The 26,582-nt window shown below is 47.9% G+C and overlaps 1 protein-coding gene across 1 annotated transcript in view; it reads left to right on the forward strand.

Annotated features, from left to right (window-relative positions):
- The first annotated feature begins 15,420 nt into the window (after window positions 1-15,420).
- TSNARE1 (t-SNARE domain containing 1) overlaps window positions 15,421-26,582 on the forward strand; it is a 252,748-nt gene continuing 241,586 nt past the window's right edge. Inside the window, exon 1 of the mRNA XM_088456270.1 lies at window positions 15,421-15,526. The gene's annotated coding sequence lies outside the window, so the exon portion shown is untranslated. The remainder of the gene's footprint in view (window positions 15,527-26,582) is intronic.

Here is a 26,582-nt window from a genome sequence, read left to right on the forward strand (position 1 = left end):
TAGGTATCCAAAAATTACAAAATATACGAAACACAATGAAACAACAATTGAACAAAAGTTAGACTTCACAAAACTTACCAAATCAACAAACGAGGTCCCAAAAATATAAACCAACAAAGATAACGGAAAAAAAAAACGCAAATCTAACCAACAAACGAATCTCCAACCTCCAACTCCTTTCTACGCAATCAATAAACTCCAGCCAAGATAACCTCCAACAATCCAAAAACGCCACCTCGACTTGAGACACACCAAGCCATAAATAGTGTTTCGTTTCCCGCACAAATTAAGGAGGGATTATAGGGCCGCACAATCAATGATGCGGCCGCAAAATAAGGACGCATGTATAAATACGTCACGAAAACACATTCAAATTCTGGTGTATTTCTTGTTTGGACCTCAGACATGGCGACAGACCAGGGAAAAAATGCCCAAGAGTCAGGCGGTAAGTCTTTCATGCATTTTCTATCAACGATTAATTTGAAACATAAGATTAGGCAAGTTGTGATTTTGTGAATTCTGTAAATTTACACAAATAGGTGAGGAGGATGACATGGAAGAGGCTGCTGGGCCCAGTATTCCGGCCAAAGCGGGCAAAAAAAAAAGGCAGCCACATTTCACAAGAAAGGAGATGGAGGTTTTGATCCAGAAGTGTGTGGACATCCTGCCACAGGCAGACAGGAATATGAGTCTAAGCCAGAAGTGGAGAATGTGGGAAGAGGTAGCCGTTGCTGTCAATAGAGTGGGTGATTATGTCCGTCTAGCCCGGGATGTCAAACGGCGGTAAGTAAACCCTTGCCCCCCCTAAAAACAAACCCCATTTTAAACCAAAGGATAATGGCTTCCATTTTTCCCCACAGATGGGGCGACTTCAAATATCGCCTAAAGCAAAAACTCGCGGACAGGGCTAGGCATGCAAGGGGGACAGGTGGGGGTCCCACCCCTGTGTCATTGGAGTTGACGGATTTAGAAGAGCTGGCACAGGGGTGTGTGCAGCCTGTGGAGGTGTTTGGCGTGTCCAACATGGATACGGACATGCCAGACTTTGCGGCTCCTCATGTTGGCCCAGGTAAGTATTGTGATGTCACCAACTCTGAAATGCTATTGTGCCAATATGTAGATTCTAATGTGACTCTTTTCTCATTTTTCCAAACAGAGACACAGGCGGATGAGTCTGCTCCAGAGGGAAGCCTTGGCCGCAGAATTTCTGCTGGCTCTGCAGGGGAGGAACCAGTACATCCGGCTGAGGACCCTGCAGAAGCCAGTCCAGGGCGTGCCCCCTCGCAGGCAGTGGGCCTCCTCACAGAACTCAATTTCAAATCGGATTTCCATACGGAGATTCTGCAGAGGATGGACGCCAGTCTGATACGGGTGGCTGAGGCCCTGGAGCAAAATGCTGCGGCCAACGTGACCATTGGTCAGACCCTGGCGGAAAATACCAGGGCCAACATCCGCATCGCCGATGCCCTGGAGCAGCTCGTTCGCCAGCACATGGTGGAGCCGACCTCCCTTCCTGCCGGAACATCAGGATCCTCCACCTCTGGCACAACATCAGCCAATCCTCCAAATGTGCCTAGCCCTGTGCCTAGTCCAGAGGCCACAACATCTGCCTCTGGACAGGCCAGCCCGATGGCATCCCGGACCCGGTCTGGCACCCACCCTCCCCCATCCAAACGGGTGAAAAAACGGTGACAGCAATGGCGACTTTTCCCACACTCCTTCTGTGCTTGGCTCATATTCCTTTCTGGTCAAAACTTCCCTCTCCTTTCTTGTGAAATGTTTTTAAGTTATTTTTGTACGTTTATGTTATCAGTTATTGATTATTTATTTTTGATAAAAAGTATCTTTGGCAGAAAAAAAAATAAAAAATATTATGCCAATTGGTTTGTGTTTAAACAATAAATTTATGAAAAAAATCTGACATTGTATTGTGACATTATTGTACAAATGGGTTACATTTAATCCTGGCCCTAAAGGCAAAAAAGGACACAAAAAACCATTTCATTTGTATAAAAAAAAGGCCTCTTGAAGGAACGTTTAAAAAATCACATAACGATGCAAATTCCACATTAAAAAAAAAAAGGGGAGCTAATTAAAACATGATGACATTATTGTCACAATAGGCCATAAACAACAAATTGAGGCCAAAAAAAACCCCCAAAAATGTACGCCAATTGATTGTGTAATCATGACATTAGCAGGTATGATTTCCACCTGCGTACGGTTTTGTGCTATCCCAATAAACTGCTTTCCAAACACATACCAAGCCGGTTTTCAATACAACACTAATTGCTTTTGTGACCACCCGCGATTAATCGCTGCAACATCATGGAGTCCCGGGACGGAGGAGAAGGCCATCGCCAATGTGGTCGAGTAATCCAGACCCTAAACTGTGCGAGCATTTTGAAGGGAAAGAGGATGTTCCAGTGACGTATGTGACGGTCCGAACACATTTGACGTTCGCATCTGCTAATGTATGTACGCCCCAAAAACGCCTCGCCACGCCTGCGTTTTTCCATCTCCACCCCCGTCAACACCCAAAAACGCCCTGTTCTGTCAATCACATTTGACATGTCACTTCCTGTACGCTATTTTAGGAACGAGAGAAAAAAAGCTCGCAATCTGCCGTACGCACATGCGCAGTGTAACACCGACGCATGCGTGGTTAGTCAACATCGGAACGCAACGAGCGTACTGCTGTTTGCGAGTGGGTCTGAATGAGGGCCTCTATTCACAATATTTTTTATATTTTTATTGCGCAAGTAAAACTTTTCAGGAAAGCACATTTTGGGGGTATAATTGTTAATTTTGAAGTGAATACATTTTTTTATTATTTATTAAATAATATATAATTTATAAATAATTGTTTTAATATGAGACAATTTGTTTCACCGCAATAAGGAAACAGGTAATTATCTTATTAATAAGGGTTTTATATATGAGAATAAATGAATTGTAATTTATGTGGGGTTGTCAATACGAAAAAAATAAAATAACATAAAATAGGAGGTGAAACAAAATTCTTATATACTGTATTTGTTCTATTAGGACATGGAATGGGATGTGTAAGATGGCCCATGCTGGGGAATGGGTGAGGGCTGTTACTGTGTATGTCTCCCTCGGCCTGAAGGTGGTTATTAGGTTTTTGGATGTGTCGTTGCGCAGGGGTATAGCTAGAGAGAGAAAGTGCAGGCGCTCTGTGGGCCTAATTCAGACCCACTCGCGAGCGCAGGACGCTCGCAAGCGGGTCGATGGTGCCCTAATGCGCATGCGCACGACGGAGGGAGCAAGACCCGGCGATTGACGGGATAGCCGTCGCTCGGGGTCTCGCACCAAAGGGGGCGTGCTGTCAATGGTGACTATTTGAGGTAAAGTGAGGGCACTCTGTATTAGGTAAAGTGAGGGCACTCTGTGGGAGGTAAAGTGCAGGGTACTCTGTGGGAGGTAAAGTGCAGGGTACTCTGTGAGAGGTAAAGTGCAGGGCACTCAGTATTAGGTAAAGTGCAGGGTACTCTGTGTGAGGTAAAGTGCAGGGCACTCTGTATTAGGTAAAGTGGAGGCACTTTGTGGGAGGTAAAGTGGAGGCACTCTGTGAGAGGTAAAGTGCAGGGTACTCTGTGTGAGGTAAAGTGCAGGGTACTCTGTGTGAGGTAAAGTGCAGGGTACTCTGTGTGAGGTAAAGTGCAGGGCACTCTGTGAGAGGTAAAGTGCAGGGCACTCTGTATTAGGTAAAGTGCAGGGCACTCTGTGAGAGGTAAAGTGCAGGGCACTCTGTATTAGGTAAAGTGCAGGGCACGCTGTGCGAGGTAAAGTGCAGGGCACTCTGTATTAGGTAAAGTGCAGGGCACGCTGTGCGAGGTAAAAAGTGCAGGGCACTCTGTATTAGGTAAAGTGCAGGGTACTCTGTGTGAGGTAAAGTGCAGGGCACTCTGTATTAGGTAAAGTGAGGGCACTCTGTGAGAGGTAAAGTGCAGGGTACTCTGTATTAGGTAAAGTGAGGGCACTCTGTGAGAGGTAAAGTGCAGGGTACTCTGTATTAGGTAAAGTGCAGGGCACTCTGTGAGAGGTAAAGTGCAGGACACTCTGTATTAGGTAAAGTGCAGGGTACTCTGTGTGAGGTAAAGTACAGGGCACTCTGTGAGAGGTAAAGTGCAGGGTACTCTGGCCTTCATTCAGAGGTCTACGACCGCACGGCCGCCTCGATGTTTGTCAAGTGCGCATGCGCACGAGGGAGCCGGCTCCTTCGTGCGCTTGCGTGAGACCCGCTATGACCGACAGCGCCGGTCATAGCGGGTCTCTTTCCAAAGGGGGCGAGCTGTCGATGTTGATTGACAGCTCGCCCCCTTTGGAAGGCGGGCCGGGGGGCTGGCAGCCCAAACGGAGGCGTTCCCATGGGAACGCCTACCGTTTGGGGGAGGCCCCACTGAAATCACTAGTGATGTCAGTGGAGAGCTTCCGGCTCTGACAGAGCCAGAAGCTCTCCGGGGCTTACAACAAGTGAGACCCTACCGTAGGGTCTCGTCGTAAGCCCCGATGGTCGCGGTGGTCTCTGACGCTCGCAAGCGGGTCGATGTTACCGTAATGCGCATGAGCACGACGGAGGGAGCTCCGTCGTGCGCATGCGCGAGACCCGGACAGCGACAGCCCAGCTGTCGCTCTGGGTCTCGCACCAAAGGGGGCATGCTGTCGATGGTGACTGACAGCACGCCCCCTTTGGTGGGCGTACCGGGGGCGTGGCTGCCAGACGGAGGCGTTCCCATGGGAACGCCTACCGTCTGGGTCCGGTCCCACTGACATCACTAGTGATGTCATCACTAGTGATGTCAGTGGGAGTGATTTTGGCTCCAAAATCACTCCAGGGCTTATGGCCACGAGACCCTACCGCAGGGTCTCCGTCGCAAGCCCGATGGTCGCGATGGTCTTGACCATCGCGACTATCATCATGGACGCTCACATAAGCTGTGGGTGGTAACCCACAGCTATGCGAGCGTCCAAAAGGCCGCTCCACATTTAAATAGGACGGCCCTGATTCAGAGCGAGCGCTCTGGTCAGAGCCTCTGTGAGAGGTAAAGTGCAGGGTATTCTGTGAGAGGTAAAGTGCAGGGTACTCTGGGCTTTATTCCGAGGCGGCCGTACGGTCTACGACCGCACGGCCGCCTCGATGTTTGTCTAGTGCGCATGCGCACGAGGGAGCCAGCTCCTTTGTGCGCTTGCGTGAGACCCGCTATGACCCACAGTGCCGGTCGTAGCGGGTCTCTTTCCAAAGGGGGCGAGCTGTCGATGCTGATTGACAGCTCGCCCCGTTTGGAAGGCGGGCCGGGGGGGTCAGTGGAGAGCTTCTGGCTCTGACCGAGCCAGAAGCTCTCCGGGGCTTACGACAAGTGAGACCCTACCCTAGGGTCTCGTCGTAAGCCCCGATGGTCAATGACCATCGCGACCATCACCCTAGCGGTCGTTAGAGCTGTGAGTGTTAACCCACAGCCTAACGACCGAAACAGAGGCGGCCGGTCAGCATGCAAGCGGCCGCCCAGTTTCTGAGCGACCGCTTGCATCCTCCGACCGCCTCTGAATGAGGGCCTCTGTGTGAGGTAAAGTGCAGGGTACTCTGCTAGGTAAAGTGGAGGCGCTCTGTGTGAGGTAAAGTGCGGGGCGCTACATTTTACCTCACACCCCCCGACGCTGTCCTTCTTAAACTTCCACGACAGCTTACCCTCTCTCCTTCCCTGTAACCCTGACACTAGTCCCATGAAGCATTGCAGCCTGCACTTATTTCCGGTCTGACCCACCCAAATGATAGTCCAGCCTGCCGAAGTCATCTAGGCCACCCTCCATCTCTTCTCATCTGGCACGCCCCTTCTACTCCAGCAGCCCTGAACTCGCCCTCCCCTTGTGCTGCATGCCGCAGGTCTTAGCAGATGTAAATGAGGGCTTGCAGTGGGGGGGGGGAGTGACCCCCGGGAGAGGGGACACATACCCGCCCCCCCTACTCCTTTGACCTGGCTCTGCTGCAGTGCTGCATACCCTGCTGAGATGTACAAACGTCCTCCCAGTTTGAGGAGACATAGACGTCCCAGGCAGCATCGCAGCAGCTGGCTCTGTTTGGAGAGAGCCAGTGCAGCATGAGTGACTAAGTGCAGGGGGAGCAGCAGGCCTTGGAGGCAAGCCTGGGCCCCATAGCAGCTGCACCCGCTACACCAATAGTAGTAACATCTTTATCGTGGTGGTGTCCCACACTTTGCACTTACCAGTAGGCTACAGCGTCCATCCAGTTGGCTCCACCCCTATGCTGGGGTATCCTTGCTATGCACTCAGTGGTGGTTATCTAGTGAGGGGCCAGAATACCTACGAGACCTGCAGAATCTGTGCCTGTGTGTGCTGAGGTCTGGGGGAGAGAGAACTTTCTCCAGGTAGCGGTGGTGACCGCAGCTGTGATGGCGGCAGTCATGTGTCATCTCCTCGAGGCGTAACAACCCTGACGCTAGTGCGCTATTGGCCTGCTGTCTCCCCCCCCCTCGTCTCAAAACAAACCTCATCTGACTATTTGTGTGCCTTGGAACTTCTCCTTGCGGGGCCCCTAGGCCTGCATGGCCGCTTGACTTCAGCCTAGTCAGCCTTATGAGTAGTAGACTAGCAGTGCTATTCAGAGGCGGATTGGCCGTTGACTTCACCGGGACTTGCCCCGACGGGCCAGACCATGTTGCGGCCACTAAAATATTTTTTTTCTGTTTTATTTTTTATTAAATAATAAAGAAAAAATAACAACTGTGTCCCGGCCAGCGCTTATCGGCCTCCGCTCATGTTCACTGAGCTGCTGAGAGGCCCTGCCTCCAATCAGATGAGGTAAGCAGCCAGGCTATCAGTGGTGGTGGCTGCCCGAGACGGACGACCCGGCAGTCTCACCCATCTGGGCCGCGCTGTACCGCATCGTACCACCACGCCACTCTCTTCCCGGCTGCTGGACCTCCTGTCTCCCTGATCTTTGCAGGCTGCTGTGGCTTTGGACGCTGTTCCAGTGAGTGTGCGGGGGCCAGGCATGCCGGACATGGAACAACAACAAACCCAGGTAAGTACTCCCATCCCTGTGTCTCCTCCTTCTTCTTTAGCCCAGTGTCCCCAAACCCCCACAATCTCACTGACCCCCTCCCCCATCCCAGTGTCTCCTCCTTCTCACCACCAGCCCCTTTTTCACTGCCCCACCTCTTAAGAACACCCAACCAGCCCGGTAACAGTACCCATTACATTCAGCCCAGTGTACCCCTTTCCCAGGGGCGTATCTATAATGGGTGCAGGGTGTGCGGGGAACTCGGGCTCCTGGGTCCAAGGGGGGCCCGCATCGCTTACCCATAATATTACTTACCTCTCTGGAGTCTCACGTTGACACGGGGGTCCGGCGCTGTAAAACGACTGGAAAATGGCTGCGGCGGCCATTTTCCCGTTGTTTGCGCATGCGCAGTATAGGGAAAATGGCCGCAGCGGCTATTTTTCCGGAGACCTGTACAATACACTATAGACTATGGACACACTCCAGTGCCCAGAGTCTATAACTCCGGCGCTGGCCGCGCACAGCTTAGTGCGCTGCCGACCGCCGGATGGAGAGGAGGGGGCCCGTGTCGGAGGCTGCACACGAGCCCCCTCCTCTCTAGAAATGCCCCTGCCCTTTCCCTCCCCCAATCTGCCCTCTCTCCCCATCCAGCCCAGTGCACCCTCATCTCACTGACCCTTCTAGCCCAGTGTCCATCTCATATATCACTCTCTCCCTCCCCCCATCCCAGTGTCCTCCCTCCCTGTGAACAATACAGCCACCACTTTAAATATATACTTTGTATATAAAATTGTTAGATCAGAGAAACTCACATTTTGCCCTGCCCCAAAACTCCTGTTACTACAGTCAGGTCCATAAATATTGGGACATTGACAGAATTTTCAGATTTTGGCCTCTATTCACCACCACAATGGTTTTTAAATGAAACAAACAAGATGTGCTTTACCTGCAGACTTTAAGATTTAATTTGAGGGTAATTACATCCAAATCGGGTGAACGGTGTAGGAATTACAACAGTTTCAATATGTGCCTCTCCCACTTTTTAAGGGGCCAAAAGTAATGGGACTATCAACTCAAAAGCTATTTCATGGACAGGTGTGGGCTATTCCCTCGTTATTTCATTATCAATTAAGCAGGTAAAAGGTCTGGGGTTGATTCTAGGTGTGACATTTGCATTTGGAATCAGTTGCTGTCAACTCTCAATATGAGATCCAAAGAGCTGTCACTATCAGTGAAGCAAGCCATCATTAGGCTGAAAAATCAAAACAAACCCATCAGAGAGATAGCAAAAACATTAGGTGTGGCCAAATCAACTGTTTGGAACATTCTTAAAAAGAAAGAACGAACCGGAGAGCTCAGCAACACCAAAAGACCCAGAAGACCACGGAAAACAACTGTGGTGGATAACAGAAGAATTATTTCCCTGGTGAAGAAAAACCCCTTCACAACAGTTGGCCAAATCAAGAACACTCTCCAGGAGGTAGATGTATATGTGTCAAAGTCAACAATCAAGAGAAGTCTTCACAAGAGTGAATATAGAGGGTTCACCACAAGATGCAAACCATTGGTGAGCCACAAAAACAGGAAGACCAGATTAGAGTTTGCCAAACAACATCTAAAAAAGCCATTACAGTTCTGGAACAACATCCTATTGACAGATGATACAAAGATCAACTTGTACCAGAGTGATGGGAAGAGAAGGAACTGTTCATGATCCAAAACATACCACCTCATCAGTGAAGCATGGTGGTGGTAGTGTCATGGCGTGGGCATGTATGGCTGCCAATGGAACTGGTTCCCTTGTATTTATTGATGATGTGACTGCTGACAAAAGCAGTAGAATGAATTCTGAAGTGTTTCGGGCAATATTGTATGCTCATATTCAGTCAAATGCTTCAGAACTCATTGGACGGTGCTTCACAGTGCAGATGGACAATGACCCGAAGCATACTGCAAAAGCAACCAAAGAGTTTTTTAAGGCTAAAAAGTGGAATGTTATGCAATGGCCAAGTCAATCCCCTGACCTGAATCCGATTGAGCATGCATTTCACTTGATGAAGACAAAACTGAAGGGAAAATGCCCCAAGAACAAGCAGGAACTGAAGACATTTGCAGTAGAGGCCTGGCAGAGCATCACCAGGGATGAAACCCAGCGTCTGATGTTGTCTATGCGTTCCAGACTTCAGGCTGTAATTGCCTGCAAAGGATTTGCAACAAAGTATTAAAAAGTGAAATTTAGATTTAGGATTGTTTAGTTTGTCCCATTAGTTTTGGCCCCTTAAAAAGTGGGAGGCACATATAGAAACCGTTGTAATTCCTACACCGTTCACCTGATTTGGATGTAATTACCCTCAAATTAAATCTGAAAGTCTGCAGTTAAATTACATCTTGTTTGTTTCATTTCAAAGCCATTGTGGTGGTGAATAGAGGACAAAATATTAAAATTCTGTCAATGTCCCAATATTTATGGACCTGACTGTATATATTATCTGGTTGAACCTCTATTGCATGATGATGATGTTGGCTTTATTCCTTTATTTATTCGATTTTTTTTTTATAGATATTTCATCCTCAGTTCTACTTGGTCTAGGCCCGTCCCTGCAAGTAGTGACACACTTGTATGACAGGCAGCATACTGACATCTGCCATAGCAACCAGAGTGGGCCGCATAGGATTTCTTCACATCACAAGATGAGACCATTCTTGTCTTGTGAGACAGAGCTCCCCTTGCGGTGGTGGGGGGTGTTTGGGAAGCCCAATCTCACCCACTGAATAGATACTGTGCACATGTGCAGAGTGATCGAGATTAGGAACATGCCCAGCAGCTTCTGGAGCGCTGCCCAAAGTTTTACGAAAACTAGGGGAGTGGCTTGTGGCCACGGTATTTGACGCCCCTTCTCATACGACCACTTTCGGAAAATTTGCCAGGGCCACTTTAAATTCCCAATCCACCCCTGGTGCTATTAGACCTCGGGACGGCCCTGAAACCACACATCTATTTAAATGTTGTCACTATAACTAGGAAACCACGTTTAGCTTAAGCTGTACCCCAGGTGAAGAGTGCAGCAATCTGTATTAAGGCCACTGATCGCAAAAGGAACTCTAAGGGGTATATTTACTAAAGTGAGAGTCTTTAGAAATGGAGTGTTGCCCATAGCAACCAATCAGATTCTACTTAACACCATACTTGTCTACCCTCCCGATTCGGCTGGGGTCTCCCGAAAATCGGGTGCCGCTCCCGCCCCCCCTACCCAGATAGGCAGGCAAGCCTCCCCGGCGGCTGCCTACCCCTCCGCCCCCCCCCATGGTTATAAGAGAAACCCCTGCCACGGGGGAGGCCAATGTTGCGATTCACGCTGAGTCGTGTCATTTTTGCCCCGCCCCCTGCTTCACAATGGCGGTAATCTCGGCATTGCGTAGCGGGGGGGGGCGGGGCCAAAATTACATGATTGTGTGGCCACGCCCATGCTCCGCCCATTAAGCTGCCCGGTCACGCCCCCCTATGCCGGCCACATGTCCCTGCAATGTCAAACTGGCCGCCCCCTCAGGGAAGGGGCAGCCAGAATGTTGGCAACCCAGCTTAACACTTAACTAGCACCTTCTAGAAGATAATAGCTAGAGTCTGATTGGTTGCTCCACTTCTAAAAACTCTCACTTTAGTAAATATTCCCCTAAGGGTACGTAGACAATGACATAGGGTTTGATTAACTACGGATCGCTATTGCGATCGCAGCTGCGATTTTGCACGCAGATCTGCTGCGAAAATATGCTAATGTCTGCAATAGCAAAGCCAGCATAGAGATGTCCACTACCGCTATCTCACATCCGTAAGACCTCACATACTTGCGTATACATCGGTTACATCGGCCCCTCGCTCACAATTACAGCAACCCTGACCTGTCTTAGAAATTACAACTCTGGCTAATTTATGCACGCCCAAGTAACGGCGTTTAAACGAACAGGCACGCCTGCGTTACTCCGACCACTCCCGTGTCAACACCCCCAAACGCTGACATCCCAACCCTCACTCCGCGATGGCTCTCTGTGAGCGTGATTGCAATGCAATCTCACGCAAGCGCATTGCGATGCATTTGCAAGCGCAGTACGCACCATCGACCGATCTGCATACGCGGTTGTAATTGCGATCCATGCTGAATCAGGCCCTTAGGTCAGTGTTTCCCATTTCCAATCCTCACGGACCCTTAGTGCTTGTTTTAAAGGTCTCCTCAGTATCACAGTTGTAATATTTATCTTCATCTGTGGATGGCTGATTAGCTGGTTTTAATCATTTCTCACCGGCAGCAAGGACATGTGCAGGCCCGCCAAGAGCCGCGCCAAGAGCCGCGGTGGGCCCGGGTACCAGGGGGCGTGTGGTATGGTCAATGGCTGGGAAGGCACTGGCTAGTATCACAGTGATGTCGTGCTGGGTACACATTGTGTACTCAGTTTTACACCGAAGGTGCATAGCTACTGGTGTTTGCACGAAACCCTTATCAGTAACACAGTGATTTGCAAACCCTCATACAGTGTTCTGTTGTGCACAGCAGACCCTCCTCACCTTTTTCTCCTTTGTGTGTTTCCTCTGTCTGCATATGCCAATTTCCTTCGCTCCTTAATGCTGCTGCTGCTAAGCTCCGGTGCCTGAGTACTTCCTGCACTGGTTACCTGATCATCAGAGGTGCCCATCAGAGCTCAAAGCATGCTCCCCTCACAGTGAGGAATGCCTCCATTAGCTCTTTTTCTCTGTGTTTTATTGGCTGCTTCATGGCCAAGCCCCCAGCTCCAGGCAGTGTCTGAGCTATCAGACATGAGGCTTAGCTCTTGCTGCCTCACCTCTACCTGTATTTCCATGGAGTGCTGCTATTTGTGTGAGTTTTACAAATACAAATTATTAGAATAATACAAAGAAGATATTTATAAGTTATAAAGTCAAAACTCTGCAGTCTGATAGGGGAGTATGAAAGGGGAGGCTCTGCCTCCCCTGTCAGCACGTCCCTGACCAGCAGGTCACAGACAGTTTCCTCTGGAGTAAACTCTTCATCACCAGTGACTCTGCCATGCGGTGTCCCACAGGGTTCTATACAATCTCCCATGCTGTTTGCAGTATACATGCTACCACTGGGTGAAATAATCAGATGTCATGGCCTGAGCTACCACTGCTATGCAGATGATACACAACTATACCTGTCCTTTGCTCCAGGAACAAACCCTAAATGGTTGTCTAGCTGAGCTCCAGGAGTGGATGATGCCAGTTGGCTGTGACCGAACCCTGACAAAACAGAGGTCCTTATGATAGGTCACAGGACAAGGTCACAGCATAGCCAACCAACAGGACATACGTTTGGGGGTTCAGAAATACAAAACACGTAACGTGCGGAATCTTGGTGTTGTTCTGGATAGTGGCATCTGACACTTATACATCAGGTATCAGCCACAATCAAATCCTCATTCTTTCATCTGAGGAACATAGCACTTAATTCCCTCAGAAGATCTGCCTAAAGTCATACATGCATTTATATCATCACTCCTAGACTACTGCAACACCCTCTACCTTGGCCTCCTTGTGACTGGGACATGGAGATGGGGTGTTATTATTACATGTGTGACTGGGACATAGAGATGGGGCGTTATTATTACATGTGTGACCGGGACATGGAGATGGGGCGTTATTATTACACGTGTGACCGGGACATGGAGATGGTGCATTATTATTACATGTGTGACGGGGATATGGAGATGGGGCGTTATTATACATGTGTGACTGGGACATGGAGATGGGGCGTTATTATTACATGTGTGACTGGGACATAGAGATGGGGCGTTATTATTACATGTGTGACCGGGACATGGAGATGGGGAGTTATTATTACACGTGTGACCGGGACATGGAGATGGTGCGTTATTATTACAAGTGTGACGGGGATATGGAGATGGGGCGTTATTATACATGTGTGACTGGGACATGGAGATGGAGCGTTATTATTACATGTGTGACTGGGACATGGAGATGGGGCGTTATTATAAATGTGTGACTGGGACATGGAGATGGGGCATTGTTATTACATGTGTGACGGGGATATGGAGATGGGGCGTTATTATACATGTGTGACGGGGACATGGAGATGGGGCGTTATTATTACAAGTGTGATCGGGACATGGGTCAGATGGGGTGTTTTTACATGTGTGACTGGGACATGGGGCAGATGGGGTATTAATATTTTATATGTGACTGGGACATTGAGAAGATGTGTGACTGAGACATGGGGTGTTATTATTATTACATGTGTGACTGGGACATGGGGTGTTATTATTACATGTGTGACGGGGATATGGAGATGGGGCATTATTATACATGTGTGACTGGGACATGGAGATGGGGCATTATTATTACATGTGTGACGGGGATATGGAGATGGGGCGTTATTATACATGTGTGACGGGGACATGGAGATGGGGCATTATTATTACATGTGTGACGGGGATATGGAGATGGGGCGTTATTATACATGTGTGACGGGGACATGGAGATGGGGCGTTATTATTACATGTGTGACTGGGACATGGAGATGGGGAGTTATTATTACAAGTGTGATTGGGACATGGATCAGATGGGGTGTTTTTACATGTGTGACTGGGACATGGAGCAGATGGGGTATTAATATTTTATGTGTGACTGGGACATTGAGAAGATGTGTGACTGGGACATGGGGTGTTATTATTACATGTGTGACTGGGACATGTGGTGTTATTATTACATGTGTGACTGGGACATGGAGATGGGGCATTATTATTACATGTGTGACTGGGACATGGAGATGGGGAGTTATTATTACGTGTGTGACTGGGATATGGAGCAAATGGGGTATTAATATTTTATATGTGACTGGGACATTGAGAAGATGTGTAACTGGGACATGGGGTGTTATTATTACATGTGTGACTGGGACATGGGGCGTAAAGGTGCATACACACACGATTTTTTGAACGATTATCGTTAAATGATATCGTTTAACGATAATCGTTTGAAAAAATCGTTCACTTTCTGAGTCAAACGATGAACGATTATTGTTCATGTGCGTTCACGTTTGTAGTTCAGTTATGGTGGGTACACACTACACGATATGCTCCCTGAGCGATATTGTGTAGTGTTGTCCCCAGCAGGCTGTGCTCAATGTCGTTCATGACATTGAGCACAGCCGCTGAACGATATCATTAGCGATATCGTTCAGCGCCGGGCTCTCTCCCCCATTCCCTGACGTGCAGCAACCTGACGAGATCGTCAGGTTGGCCTGCATGTCAGCCCGATGAACGATAATGACGAACGACCCACGGGAACGCGCGTCGTCGTTATCATTCATCTTTTTGGGGTTAAAAATGGTCGATAAAGTGGATGACTGAACGATAACGATATCGTTCAGTCGTCCACTTTATCGCCCAGTGTGTACGCACCTTAAATGAACAACTTTAGTAAACGATTTTAGTTCATTTTTTCAAGGTAGAAAATCGTTTACTAAAATCGTTAATTAACTCAATCGTATGTGTATGCAGCTTTATTATTACATGTGTGACTGGGACATGAGGTGTTATAATTACATGTGTGACTGGGACATGAGGTGTTATAATTACATGTGTGACTGGGACATGGGCTGTTATTATTACATGTGTGACTGGGACATGGGCTGTTATTATTACATGTGTGACTGGGACATGGGCTGTTATTATTACATGTGTGACTGGGACATGAGGTGTTATTATTACATGTGTGACTGGGACATGGGCTGTTATTATTACATGTGTGACTGGGACATGAGGTGTTATTATTACATGTGTGACTGGGACATGGGCTGTTATTATTACATGTGTGACTGGGACATGGGCTGTTATTATTAAATGTGTGACTGGGACATGAGGTGTTATAATTACATGTGTGACTGGGACATGGGCTGTTATTATTACATGTGTGACTGGGACATGGGCTGTTATTATTACATGTGTGACTGGGACATGAGGTGTTATTATTACATGTGTGACTGGGACATGAGGTGTTATTATTACATGTGTGACTGGGACATGAGGTGTTATTATTACATGTGTGACTGGGACATGGGCTGTTATTATTACATGTGTGACTGGGACATGGGCTGTTATTATTACATGTGTGACTGGGACATGGGCTGTTATTATTACATGTGTGACTGGGACATGGGCTGTTATTATTACATGTGTGACTGGGACATGGGCTGTTATTATTACATGTGTGACTGGGACATGTATTATTACTACTTATGACTAGGTCACACATGGATGGACTTGTTGTCACGTGACTCTGGCCTCGCTGGTCACTGGGAGGGGCGGGGCCGGCCAGGGGTCGGTGACGTCAGCACGCAGGGCACGCCGTCACGTGACGAGAACCAGCTGTGGCTCACGTGACGCCGCTCCGCCCACTCCTCCCGCAGCCCGGTCATCCCGCGCTCTCTCCGTCAGGTAGGGTCACCTCACCCGCCCGCCTGGCACACCCCCCGGCGCGCGCGCCTCACCCGTCCCCCCCCGTCCCAGCCTCCGGCACCCGGAGAGCGCATCCCCAGCCTGGCGGAGGCCGCATGTGGAGCCGCTGAGGCCTGGAGAGCTGGGTGTGGGGGGCCGGGGCGGCGTGTGTGTGGCCCCCGGGTCTGTGTAATATCTGAGTGCGGGGCCACAGCGCTGTGTGTGTGTGTGGGTGACATTGAACTGTGAGGAGGGTACTGTACAGCCGGGCAACCTGCGGGCCTCTCCTGCTAGGGGACTACAAGTCCCAGCATGCCCTGCCCGGGGATTCTGCTGTGTGTGGGTGTGCAGTAAGGCATGCTGGGATCTGTGCCCCACTCCCTTCTTTCAGGCTATGCCGGAACGTGCCCCCTCCCCATCCCTCCTCCAGGACATGCTGGGACTTGTGCCCCCCTCCTTAAGGCCATCTAATCTCCCCCCCCCCCCCCCCCCCTCTTTTGGCCATTTAGGGACATATGTCCCCTCCCTCCCTTTTGGTCTTGCTGGAACTTCTACCCCCTCCATCAGGTCATACTGAGACTTGTGCCCCCCATCCCTCCTTTAGGCCATCTATGCCCCCCCCCCCCTATTTGGCCATTTAGAGACTTGTGCCCCCTCCCTCCCTTTTTGGCATGCTGGGGCTTGTGCTCTCCCCTCTCCTTCAGGCCATGCTGGGGCTTGTAGTGTACAGCAGGCGGAGAGCCCAGGCTGTGCTGTTGTGTATGTGGTGCATGGTTGTGGTTACAGTAATGTACTTATGGGAATTATAGCTACTATACCAATGATACAGATATACTGGGTGTGATGTATGTACAGTGCTGTGACAGAAGTCTCTGGTTATGGATGTAGGCAGTGACCGTAACCCATATTCCAGTAACTGGGTATTTGTCTACATGTAATTCTGCCCTCATAGGTCTCTTTATTTCTCCTCATTTAGTATGACGCATTTCACGTGTCAGTCCCTGGTAATGTCCCTGTTGTATGCTCCAGGGTGGGCGCGCTGAAATGGGTGAGAAGTGATCCGTTTGGGCGCTCAAACAGCCCTTTTTTATTTACGATTGTGCCCAGCACTTTAGTCGGGGGTAGCTGTTTTACGTGGCTTAACCCGACCTCTATGGGCACGAATTGCGTGATAATCGGCATTAGTTGAATAGCTCCCTGTGATCTCCCGTCACTTTAGACGGGGGATCGGGCGTGCAAAAACAATTAAATACCGCTCATTATAGCATTACACTCTCTTAGGTAGAATTAGGAGCTTGTGGGGGAAAATACACAAAATAACTTTTAAGATGAGCAATACTAGATATTTATTAAGGGAGGATTTAATTCTTGATGATGGACGTGATTTGCCTTTTCAGAGTGGCAAACCGCGTCCATCTACATTGCTGTTTATCCGATATGTGCGCAGCCGGGCATCACAGTGATGCTGGATTGAATTCCTCCCTAAGTGCATCATATTCTCTTTAATAGATAACGCATGTGTTCCTGGATATTGGTTTAACTTTATTCTAGGCTTATAATATTTATGCTGATGAGAGCAGTTTTCTTTCCCGGTTATTTGGTTTGGTGTAGCACCATAATTTACCAAGAGAATAAATTTTGCACTAAAGTCACGGGTACTGTGCAGGGCATACATGGGTAGCCATCCCGGCACTGATGAAGTCCGTACCCAGTACCCTGCTGTCTTATGTGGGCCATGGCAAGGGGTGGCACCGTATGTCCAACACAAATGAGCCCCCTGGCGCACATTGGAGTTTATCCCCATTATACGTTGCCATAAGTCGGCATTGATGTAGATCTATAGAACTTTGCTGCATTTATAAATAAAAGCTTTATAACGTTTCAAGCTTCCATCAAACAAATACAAAGTCCCATCTTTGCACACAATTGTGACCAGATTGAACAATATCTGTGCAACTCGCTGACTGGGGCCCCTCGTATCACATAACTGCATCTCCATATTGTTTGCACATTTGTTCTGCACACACGCTCCTAGTGAGGCAGGCCATAAGAGCAAATCTTCATCCCATATGTAAACTGCTGATGTATGTGCATGAACTTTATGGTTGTGATTGTGCTGATAATTCTCAGTAATTGCCCATTAACTGACTTACAGGGGCCGATTGCCCGGATGTGTACATATCGGCCATATACGGTATTGCCAACTATGCCAGTTATCCCTTTCGCATCTTTATGGGGCGCAAGGAAAAACTTCCGATGCTGGTGGTCCCGAGATGCCTTTCTGGTATTGAATTCACTTCCCTCCCAAAGGGACTAAAGGGAGCGTAACATTGATGCATTTTTATTCATCCTTGTATTTTGGACACAATTGTTTTTTACTCTGCAGTAATTAATGGGTGCTGAATGTTGCAATTCAATTGTTTTGGGTGCCCATTAATTATTGGACACTACGCGTGTAATTAGCCCAGGTTTAGCCATGTAAAATTGCTAAACCCGTCTAAAGTCTAGGTTAGGGCACCACCAACCGATGGCGAAAACAATTGAATCGCTCCCATAAAAATTGAATGTAAAAAACATAGAGCACTTTGGTGCTGATTAAGTTCAAATAGTTACATTGAAATTATGAATTAATTCCTTCTGTCTTTTCTAATGCATTTATTATCAATCATGTGCACTGTAAAGGTGCGTATCCACTACGCGATGTTAATGGACGACTGAACGATAACAAAATCGGGCAGTAAAATGTCGGAAACATCCAGCGATGTGCGTTCACGCTGGTCGTTGCCGGCATTGCTCTTCCCCCGAACAGGCTGGTCAACCTAACGATATCTCAGGTTGACCAGCCAGGGGATGAGGGAGGGTGTTTGCACTGAACGATATATCGATCAGTGTGGGCACTGTGCAGTTTAATGAACGATAACAATATTGTTATCGTTCAGTCTTTCGCAGTCGGGTAAGTGGATACACGCCTTATGATTTCTTTGCGCACGGTGCTGATGACTGAGGGCGGCACATTTTAATTTTCAAGGCCAGAATTTTGGACATGTAACTAAATTTGAAACTTATATGCCACACGGGAGGGCCCCTGATTAATGACAAGCCACATGTGGGGGCCCTTAATACAGGAAATATACCGTGACACTTGTAAATACATGTGTTTACCACAGAACAGCTTGTTGCAGAGGCAGGCTGAGGCTGTCAGTGTGTTGACCATGGAGTCGAAATTCAGAAATTGCAGCAAATGGCAGGGAAACGCAGATCTCTGCATAAAGAGTGACATCTGAGTCCAGCTCCCTATTTTGCCTACATAGGAGGCAGCGAAGAGCGAGCCTTTTCCTAGTGTTCCCGCTAGACCGCAGGCAGGTAGTCTCTGCGTGGGTATGCAGTCGGGAAGCCGGCAGACCTAATCCCACCAGCCAGCTTCCTGACTGTCATATCCCGGCATGGGTCTAAAGACATACGCTGGGAGCCCGACGCCCGGCATCCTGTTCGAAGAGACGCCAGGCACGGATAGCCGCGTGCAGGGGGGGGGGTTAGGTACCCCCCCATCCCAAGGGGGGCTTAGGTTTAGGGTGCGGGCAATGGGGGGGGTTAGGCACCCTAAGGGAGGGGTAGGGGTTTGAAATAGGTTAGTATATACTTATTTTTGACGATCAGGATTTCTTCCTCTGCCGGGATGCCGCTGTTGAGATTCCAACCGCCGGGCATGGTTTCGGTGGTAAATCATACCGATTCCTCTGCGTGTGCTCCCGAAAAGGGGACATGTCCTTGTGACATGCCCCCAGTTCATTACACTTGGGGGTGTGCCCAGCACTTACGGAGGTACTGGGCTTCCCACAAGCTCTCCCCTCACAGTGAAAAAAATGCTATGCACACGACATTTATTCATCCAGTGGCGATCGGTCACCGTAACTTTCCCACCTGCGGGACACTGTGGCCCGCAGGTAAGGGAAGCATGGAGGAGGCTGAAAAGGGAAGGGTGCATTTTGCCTCTATAAAATTGGGCAAGTAGCGGCGCCCAGCCTAGCGCAAACACTTTTCCAGTCTCAAGTGGTTCTTGTTCGAATCCCATCATGGCGCTTTAGAATGGGTCAAGGCACATTCTGCCGCCTGCAAAACAGTCGGAGCTGCACCCTGCTGATGATACTTAGTGTGATGACTAAAAGCCTATTGAAAAATGCATTAAAAAGAAAATTAGTTATTTACTTTATTCATATGGGGTGATTCAATTCAGTGCACTGTTTAGTCAGACTAATACAGATTGAGTCTCCCATATCCAAAATGTTTGGGACCAGGATGGGATGCAATTGGGAAGCCGGCTGACGTAAGCCCGACAGCCGGCTTCCCTACTGCTTTATCCCGGCGAGGGTTAAATGACAGATGTCTAAATCTAGACGCCTGTCATTTTTCTGACGCCGGGAGACTGGCGCCCGGCATCCCAATCGAAGGGATGCCGGCGCCGCGAGGGGAGGGTTAGGTTTAGGGCTCCCCGGGGGGGGGGGGGGACTTAGGGTTAGGCTAGGGGAAGGGGGGTGTTAGGGTTAGGCACCACCTCGGGGGACTTAGGTTTAGGCAGCGGGGGGTTAGATTTAGGCACTTAGAGGGGGGATTAAGGTTAGGCACCCCTAAGGAGGGTTAGGTTAGTAAGTACTCACGGACGGTCAGGATTTCCAGCGCTGTCAGGCTGCCGCTGCCGGGATTCGAACTCCTGGCCATGCGGCCGGCGGTATTTCATACCGCTTCCTTTTGGATAATGGAATATTCCGTATTTTGGAATATTTGCATATAATAATTAAATATCTTAGGAATAAGACCCCAATATACACACAGGATGCATTTGTGTGTTATATACACCTTTATACACAGAGCCTGCAGGTCATTTTATACAATATTTTCAATAATTTTGTGGCTCAAACAAAGTTTGTGTACAGAAATGAGATTCATTTGTTTCATATACCCCTTATACACACAGCCTGAAGGTAATTTTATACATTATTTTTAATAATTTGTGCCTTAGACACAATTTGTGTACATTGAACCATCAAAAAAAATCAAAGGTTTCATTTTCTCAGTCGTGCCAAAATGATTCCGTATTTCGGAATATTTGGATATGGGAGATTCAACCTGTAACTACTTCTCACACCCTCCTGAGTGTGCAAGGAGAAATCCGACTGAAGTGCCGGCCATGAGGCTGTTTTTCGGCTTAGCGCGGCGCTAACAGCCTTGTGGCCGGCACTTTAGTCGGAGAATGCTGGTTCTCTTGACTAAACGCCCAGGTTAAGTCGCGAGAACTGGCATTCTCCGACTTAAGCGCTTCTCGTCGGAATAAACATTGTGGTGAATTGAATAGCTCTGGGAGCTGCCTCCTGGCGCTATTCAACTCCCGCTGAATTGAATCGCACCCAAAGGTTGACGTATGCACTAAAACTACCAACCAGTCTCCTGTTCGCTTTCATCTGTTGTCTGGCTGCAATCTGTAGTGTTGGGGCAGATTACACATTGGAGCATGGTTAGTGAAAAGGCAGCAGTGTGGGCAGGCCAGAAGTGGTCTTAGGAGAGGGGGGTGGATTAAATTACCCGTGGCATATGCCCCACAGCTGATTGATTGTGCCACATGAGGAAATGCTATTCAATGCAATAGTGTTTCCCCTGCATGGTAAACCAGCAGTTAACTCCTGCTAACCTCTTGATTCCGTGTAAAGTACGAAATCAATGGTCTCCCCCGCATGTTTAAATGCAGATTCTGAATTTTGGCACACAGATTTTTCCATGCAGCTCCTGAGGATTCTACCCCTGATAATTAGCGTGTAGGTTTCCCGAAGCTAATTGAATTGGACAGCGTGATCAGGGTAAACCCTGCATGCAGCTAATTGAGTTACCCCCTTGGAGTGTGACATAGGTGCTGGAACAGCCCTCATTCCTGAATGCAAGAGTACTGAGCACATTTAATTATCATTGGGCATGATTCTATTCAAGGCAAAGTGAATAGCGCCGGGAATCAGCTCCCGGAGATATTCAATTCATCGCGCAGCTAAGCCCGACTTTGGATTTCTGTACAAATCCCTCCTGGGATGCGAGCAGAAATCTGACAAAAGCCCAGGCGCGATGCTGTTTTCTGCTCTTAGCGCTGGGAAAACAGCAACACGCCGAGAAGTTTAGTCGGAGAATGCCCGTTCTCGCACCTAAACACCCTGTTTAAGGCGCGAGAACGAGCCTTCTCCAACCTAACTTCGCACAGAATTGAATAGCTCCGGGAGCTCATTCCCGGCGCTATTCACTTCGCGTTTCGTGCCCATTGATCCTTCCTGTCCTGCTGTGCCTTGAGTTCCCCTTGAGTAAAATGCAAATAGTTAAATGACAACCAAAAATGTCTGCCACTTTTGAATATCTGCAAAAATGCTTCACTACTAGATAATGTCCTGCTCTTCCCGGGAGATTAATAATGCCTATTACGAGATAAATGGACAAGTTGGCATGATTAGTATTTTCCCACCAATGCATCCATCGTTTGGGCTTGTACACACGAGCAGTTCTCCTGTGAATTTCTTACATAATTTGGTTATGTATTTATTACCAGTTATATATAGCGCTCATATTCCGCAGTACTTAGTTTACAGAGAACATCAGACCATTCACATTAGTCCCAGCCCATGCCCCAGTAGAGTTTCCAATCTATATTCCCTACCACATTAATGGTGCATACACACGATCAGATTTTTCCTTCAGATATGGACGATAACGATTTAAAAATCGTTCAGTCGTTCATATCTGAAGGAAAATCGTTCATATCTGACATGCCTGGACGATCAACGATGCGCGTTCCAGTTTGTCAGATAACGATATCTGACATCTGATGGGTTTGCAGTCAGACTTGGACGATTCCATTCATTTTAATGCAGTCAAAAATCGTTCAAATCGTTCAAAACTTTGGTCAAATCGTTCAAATCGTTTAATCGTTCAGTCGTTCATCTGACAAGTCTGACAAATCTGACCGTGTGTACGCTTAAATACACACACTAGGGTCAAGTGTATGCAAATTAATGAACCTTTACAATCACATTCAGCTGTTAAATCACATAGCTTGTTAAGAAGCTTTAAAAAAAAGTATACAGATGGTCTTAGGGCACGATTCAATTCAGCGCAATGCTGAATAGCCCCGGGAGGGAGTTCCTGGAGCTATTCAATTCAGTGCAATGTTTGGTCCAACAGTTGCCAGTTAAGAGCCGTATTCAATTAGCAACAAAAATTGCAGTTTTTCGCAAAAAAAAGGCGATATTTTCGCAAAAAAGAACAGGCGAAAACGCAATTGGCGATAAAAAACTGGATATAAGTTTTCTCCATCCCAGACAAGGCAAAAAAAAAAGTAAAATCCCCATTTTTGGCTAAAAATTTGAATATTTCTTTCAGAACCATTTGGACACCCCCTCCATTAATGATAAATTAGTCAACAAAAAATTTGTAAGTTGCACACTTTGTTGAAAAACGACCGCGCAAATTTGGGGTAAAAAAATAGATGAAATTGGTTTTAATGTATTGGGTCTGATTTTTCAGTGGACGGTATGTATGTGTGAAGTATTTTAAACATCGCACGCGATCGCAGCAGGCGTTTTTTTACGGTTTTTAAAATTGCGTTTGTACGACACGAAAATATACTTGCACCCATTTTAGCGTACCCCCAATTTCCGTGGAACAGTAATCTCCTGAAAATAAAAATACTTCCTATCATTTTCAACGGTTTTATTTTTGTTCACCCAAAATTGCGCCGTCGTTTTTTTGCCAAAGTGCGCAACTTACAAATTTTTGGGGGGCTAATTTATCACTAGGAGCCTGGTCTGGGATGAAGAAAACTTATCTCCAGTTTTTTATCGCCAGTTGCGCTTTCGCCTGTTTTTTTGCGAAAATATCGTTTTTTTTTGGTGAAAAACGTCTGTTTTCGCCGCTAATTGAATATACGGCCCTAAGTTGGAGAATGCCGGTTCTCGTGACTTAACCTGGGTGTTTAGTCAGAGAATGCTGGTTCTCACGACTAAAGTGCCGTCCGCGAAGCTGTTAGTGCCACGCTAAGCCGGAAAACAGCCTCGCAGCCGGCAATTTTGTCCGATTTCCACTCACACCCTCGGGGTGGTGCGACGAGAAATCCTTAATACTCCTTTCAGACAGACACAAGAAATACACGGGTACTTCCCGGGTCTATCTGCCCTGGAAATTCCCTGGTCTAATCCTGGGTACACACGGGACAATCTGTTCAGGGAACGATATCGCTGTACGGTCTCCCTTGAAATTCCTGGTGTGACGGATGAACGATATTGTTCATCCACACACCAAAGATATCACCAACGATGAACGACCAACGATCACAAACCCCTATGGAAAATGCACGATATCGTCCAGATTGGCCTGCATGAATGCCCGATGGACGATATCGTTATTGTCCAGCGGGAGTGCGCATCGTTGGTCGTTCATTGCATACAAATGGAACGATATGAAAGATTTATCGTTCAAATAGTAACAATATATCGTTCCGTGTGGAAGCACCTTTAGTCTGAGACCCCCATTCACACTACTCCAAAACCCGGGAAATTCCAGGGTCGGATACGTTCACACTGAATCTGGGTCTGCCCTGGAAGTTGATGTGGATTTATAGGGGATTTTTTTTTTTTTCTTCGTTCACAGTAATGACATAATATAAAAACTAGCATTTTTAGAGGAAAGGCCTTTATAAAGCCTTTATAAAGTATTGGTCTATACAAAGACACAATTTTCACATGAAAAAGTTAACCATAAATAATACACACTTACATTAATTTGCTCCCCAGCCATGTGGTCCGGGTGACTGCAGTTGATGTAATCTGCAGGTACATGGAACAGCCAAGAAAGTTTTCTTAAACCCGGGTCTAAAAACCTGGGGCTGGATGCATTCACACTAGAGCCTACATGGGTTTCACCTGGGAAAAACCCTGGTACAGAGCAGGGTTGTGGACCCAAGACTTTGACCCGGGTCGTTTCTGTTCACATATAGCAAAAACCCAGGTTGATGCACGTTCACATCGAAAAACCTGTTTTTTTTGCTGTGTCTGATAGACAGAAAAACAAATTACCGCGTCAAACATTTCAACCTGGTAATTTGCTGATCAACACGGGTCCTTTTGCTGTCTGAAAGGGACAACCCGGGTCAAAAATCCTCGGATTTCGACCCAGGAATTTACTAGGGTCAGAGACCCGGGTTGACCCTTTCAGACATAAGAATTCCCCGTGTTAATCAGCAAATTACCGGGTTAAAATGTTTGACCAGGTAATTTGCTCTTCTGTCTGAATGTGGGTACAGGCAGGGACTGGCCCGGAACGCAAATGCCGGGTAAAGCAGGGATTTTGGCTTTTTCCTGTCTGATAGGGGTATTAGTCAGACCAAACAGCACGCTGAATTTAATAGCTCCTGGAACTCCATCCCAAAGCTATTCAGCATCGCATTGAATCGAGCCCTTAAGGTGCCTATACACTGTGCGATATAGCAGCTGATCCGACGGTTTGGTACTATATCGTTCCGTCAGGGGGCATGATATCGACCAGTGCGCGCTCCCCTGGGGTCGTACATCGCACCTCCAGATCTTACTGCATGTTCACTTGATCTGGGGATGCGATGTACGATCCCATGCAGCGCTATGCCGGTGCGGGAGACGGGGGTGCCGACATATTGGGCGGTCGGCAACAAGATCGCTCTGTGTGTGGGGACCGCCCGATATGTCGGCCGTCGCATCTCAAGGTGCATTTCGCTCCATGTATGGGCAGCTTTAGAGTCTATTAAGTTTTTTTATATAGTGTGCACATTCCGCAAAGCTTTACAGAGCACATTTGTCATTCCCATCAATCTGTCACAATGGCGTTTACAACCTATATTCCCTACCACAGGGATACATACACACTAGGTTTTTATTTTGTATGTTTTTGGAGTGTGGGAGGAAACCCAACACAAACACGGGGAGAATGTACAAACTCCACACAGATAGTGCCTTGGTCAGAATTGACCTCAGCGCTGTGAGGCAATCCACTGCGTCAGCCTTAAGTTGTTTGTATCAGGAATTGGTGTCGGAGGTCACTGAATTGCTCCTCTGTTGGGTTAGGTATCCTCTTCTCCCTGATACAATCTGAGAATAAATAAAACTCAGGGATAAACCAACAAAGCACAACAAGAACTGCTCACAGCCACCCCCAGCATATTCACACTTCAGTGTCATCTGTGCGACTCCTGTCTTGTATCCTTTCATTGGTAATAACAGCGGAAGTCTGCGCCAGGCAATAGTATCATGCCATTTGGCTCCCATGCTGCCCCTTATTCCTGGGACTGCTGTATTCCCCATGCACACTGGAAGCTAGTACGCGTTTGTTGGAGAAGGCTGCAACTATTGGGAGGAAGGGGGGTGATGCTTCCCATCATTGGTGCAATATATGGGGGGAGGGAGAGGTGAGCAGACAGGCCAGTAACTGCTGCGTGAGTCTGCTCAGGTGCAGTCATGTGCAGATAGTGTGGGGTGGCGAGAACTCCTGCTCATTCAGGGGACTTTGACTTGTGTCCCTGACAGGTGGGGGTGGACTGTGTAGATTACAGGCAATGTGTGTTTGGGAGGCTTTTGTGGACTGTGTAGCTTATGGGTGGGAAATGTTTTTGCGGATGTTCTTGTGAACGTGCAGGTTTCAGTGGTGTGTGTTTGGTGCATAAATGTACCTGATAGAGAAGAGGCAAAGACCATTATTGGGGAGAGGTCTGGGGGGGGAATTTGGAGAGGTAAATTGATGGTACCCGGATAGGGGGTAATTCAATTCACTTGTGCTCGAGAGCTATTCAGTTACTCCCTGAGACTAACTCCGAGGCTGCACTCACACACCAGCGAGCAGAAATCCGCATTAAGTAGGACTTTGGGGCTAGTTGCAACCTGACTGCTGCATTGCATCCAGCGCTCAGCTCTGGAGTTACTGCTAATCCTGGGTGTTATCGCAAGAAATGGTGTCCGTCGCGAGCAGTGATTGAATCACTCCAAGGCACGTCTTAGCCCAGGAGCTA

This window comes from Taudactylus pleione, unplaced genomic scaffold (genome assembly GCF_031769625.1).
Source record: "Taudactylus pleione unplaced genomic scaffold, aTauple2 ptg000695l, whole genome shotgun sequence".
Classification (NCBI taxonomy): domain Eukaryota; kingdom Metazoa; phylum Chordata; class Amphibia; order Anura; family Myobatrachidae; genus Taudactylus; species Taudactylus pleione.